The sequence below is a fragment of the Caloenas nicobarica genome, chromosome 39 (genome assembly GCF_036013445.1).
Source record: "Caloenas nicobarica isolate bCalNic1 chromosome 39, bCalNic1.hap1, whole genome shotgun sequence".
Lineage (NCBI taxonomy): Eukaryota > Metazoa > Chordata > Aves > Columbiformes > Columbidae > Caloenas > Caloenas nicobarica.
The window spans coordinates 516,196-519,948 of NC_088283.1; positions in this window are offsets into that span (position 1 = coordinate 516,196).

Here is a 3,753-nt window from a genome sequence, read left to right on the forward strand (position 1 = left end):
CCTTCACCCCAGCGTCCCCTCCGTGTCCCCATCACCCCCCAATGTCCCCTGAATGCCCCCCCCAATGTCCCCATGTCCCCCTCTTGCCCCCCAATGTCCCCCCTGTCCCCATGTCCCCCTGTCCCCCCCGGCCCCCGTCACCCCCATGTCCCCCTTGTGTCCCTGCCAGTGTCCCCATGTCCCCCCCTCACCCCCATGTCCTCCCCAGTGTCCCCCTGTCTGTCCCCATGTCTGTCCCTGTGTTCCCCCATGTCCCCCCATGTCCGTCCCCATGTCCCCCCATGTCCCCCCCATGTCCCCGCCGTGTCCCCCCCATGTCTGTCCCTGTGTTCCCCCATGTCCCCCCCATGTCTGTCCCCATGTCCCCCCTGTGTCCCCCCCATTTCCCCCCATGTCCGTCCCGTGTCCCCCCCGTGTCCCCCCCGTGTCCGTCCCCATGTCCCCCGTGTCCTCCCCATGTCTGTCCCCATGTCCGTCCCCATGCCCCCCCTGTGTCCCCGCCGTGTCCCCCCCGGTGTCCATCCCCATGTCTGTCCCCATGTCCCCCCCCATTTCTGTCCCCATGTCCCCCCCCGTGTCCCCCCCATGTCTGTCCCCATGTCCATCCCCATGTCTGTCCCCATGTCCCCCCCCATGTCCCCCCCGTATCTGTCCCCATGTCCCCCCCCATGTCTCCCCCATGTCCGTCCCCATGTCCCCCCTGTGTCCTCCCCATGTCTGTCCCCCTGTCTGTCCCCCTGTCTGTCCCCATGTCCGTCCCCATGTCCCCCCCCGTGTCCGTCCCCATGTCCCCATGTCCCCGCTGTGTCCCCCCCGAGTCCCGCTCACCGGTGACGTCACTGGGCGCGGCCCCGCCCCTCCGGCCGGTTCTGTCCCCGCTCCTGTCCGTGTCCGTGTCCGTGTCCCCGTCCCCGTCCGTGTCCCCGCGGGGGGGGGCTCTCGCAGGTCCCCGCCGCTTCCCGCGGCGGCTCCGGCGGCAGCGCCGGGGGGGTCCCGGCCAGGGCGCGGTGCGCGGCCGCGATGTCGGGCAGGAAGCGGCGGGCGGCGGCGCCCAGCGGCCCGGGCCCGTGCTGCGCGTAGGCGCGGGGCCCGCCCGGGCCCCCCCAGGCCGTCAGCAGCACCACCTCGGCCCCGGTGGCCCCCCGGTAACCCTCGGCGGCCGCCACCAGCGCGGCCCAGCGCTCCCGCTGCGCGTCGGCCATGGGCGCGGCCCACATGGGGCCCGGGCGGCCCGGGGGGGGGGGGGCCCGGGGGTCCCGGTTCCGCGGAGCCGCCGGTGACCCGGCCCGCCCGCCAAGATGGCGGGGGCGGAAGAGGAGGGGCCGGAAGGGGCGGGGGCGGGGGGCGGGGCTGGAGAGGGGGCGTGGCTGGAGGCGGCAGCGGGGGAAGGGGCAAGGGGGCGGCGAGGGGGCAGGGAGGGGGCGTGGTCGGGGAGGGGGCGTGGTCAGGGAGGGGGCGTGGTTGGAGACGGGGAAAATGGTAAACCGGTAAGGGGGCGTGGTCAGGGAAGGAGGGGCGTGGTCAGGGAAGGAGGGGCGTGGTCAGGGAAGGAGGGGGCGTGGCTGGAAAGGGAGGGGGCGTGGCTAGAGATGCAAAATGTATAAGGGGGTGAGGGGGCGTGGTCAGGAAGGGGGCGTGGTCAGGAAGGGGGCGTGGCCAGAAAGTGAGGGGGCGTGGTTGGAGAGGGGAAATGGTAAAAGGGTGAGGGGGCGTGGTCAGGGAGGGAGGGGCGTGGTCAGGGAGGGAGGGGCGGTGGTCAGGGAGGGAGGGGCGTGGTTATAGACATGGAGGGGATAAAGGAGCGAGGGCGTGGCTGGAAAGGGAGGGGGCGTGGTTAGAGATGGAAAATGGTAAAAGGGTGAGGGGCGTGGTCAGGGAGGGGGCGTGGTCAGGGAGGGGGCGTGGTCAGGGAGGGGAGAGGGGGCGGGCCAGGGGCGTGGTTAGAGAGGGAGGGGGCGTGGTCACAGAATCACAGAATCCCAGGATGTCAGGGGTTGGAAGGGATCCCAAAAGCTCATCCAGTGTGATCCCCCCGCCGGAGCAGGAACACCCAGGTGAGGTTACACAGAACCAGGCGGTTGGAATGAATCCAGAGAGGAGACTCCACAACCCCCCTGGGCAGCCCTGGGCCAGGCTCTGGCACCCTCACCGGGAACAAGTTTCTTCTCATATTTAAACGGAACCTCCTGTGTTCCAGTTTGCACCATTGCCCCTTGTGCTATTGTTGTTTGTCACCGATGGCTCCAACTCTTGACACTCCCCGTTTCCATATTGATCCCCATGAATGATTCACCCCTCAGTCTCCTTTTCTCCAGCCCAGAGCCCCAGCTCCTCGTGGTTATATATAGACAGAAATAAAGGGGGGGCGTGGCTAGAGAGGGAGGGGGCGTGGTTATAGGCGGGACAGCAGTAAAACGGGGCGTGGTCAGGGATGGAGGGGGCGTGGTTGCAGGGGCGTGGTAAAGTGAAGTGGGCGTGGCGAGAGGCGGAGGGGGCGTGGTCAGACGGTGTGGGGGGGTGGTCGGCCCTGAGGGGGCGTGGTCAGCCGGGAGGGGGCGTGGTCAGCCGGGAGGGGGCGTGGTCAGACGGAAGGGGCGTGGCCGGAAGGGGCGTGGCGGCGGGCGGAAGCGGCGAGTGGAGGATGGAGGCGGCGAACTGGAGGGTGAGGCCGCGCCCCCCTGACCCCCCGTGTCCCCCCCGTGTCCCCCCCGTGTCCCCTGTGACCCCCCGTGACCCCGTGTCCCCCTGTGTCCCCCCGTGACCCCCCCGTGTCCCCCCTGACCCCCCCGTGACCCCCCGTGTCCCCCGTGCCCCCCGTGTCCCCCCGTGACCCCCCCGTGACCCCCCCGTGTCCCCCGTGACCCCCCCCGTGCCCTCCCCGTGTCCCCGTGACCCCCCCCGTGTCCCCCCGTGACCCCCTCGTGTCCCCCCGTGTCCCCCTGTGACCCCCCCGTGGCCCCTGTGACCCCCCTGTGACCCCCCCGTGTCCCCTGTGACCCCCCCGTGTCCCCCCCCGTGTCCCCCCCGTGTCCCCCCTGTGACCCCCCTGTGACCCCCCCCATATCCCCTGTGACCCCCCGTGTCCCCCCGTGTCCCCCCTGACCCCCCCGTGCCCCCGTGTCCCTCCATGACCCCCCCGTGTCCCTCCGTGTCCCCCCGTGTCCCCCCATGTCCCTCCATGACCCCCCGTGTCCCACCGTGTTCCCCCCGACCCCCCGTGTCCCCCCGTGTCCCCCCATGTCCCCCCGTGACCCCCCGTGTCCCCCCGTGCCCCCCCGTGTCCCCCGTGACCCCCCGTGACCCCCCCGTGTCCCCCGTGTCCCTCCGTGACCCCCCCGTGTCCCCCCGTGACCCCCCCCGTGTCCCCCCAGTGGTGACACCCCCGTGTCCGCAGCCCCGGGGGTGACGGTGACACTTTGGGTGGCGGTGCCGGGGGTGACAGTTTGGTGACAGCGGCACAGGGTGACGGGGCTGTTGGGGACAGGGCAGGGGCGGCGCTGGCGGCAGCGACACAGGGCGGGGGGGCAGAGGTGGCACCGCGGGGGTGACAGAGGTGGCAGGTGATGGGTGACACGAGTGACAGGTGACAGGTGACAGGAGTGACATGTCACAGGTGACAGGTGACAGGAGTGACACGTGGCATGGGTGAACAGGTGAGAGGAGTGACAGGTGATGGGTGACAGGTGTGACAGGTGACAGGGGTGACAGGTTACAGGTGACAGGGGTGACAGCTGGTGGGTGACAGGAGTGACA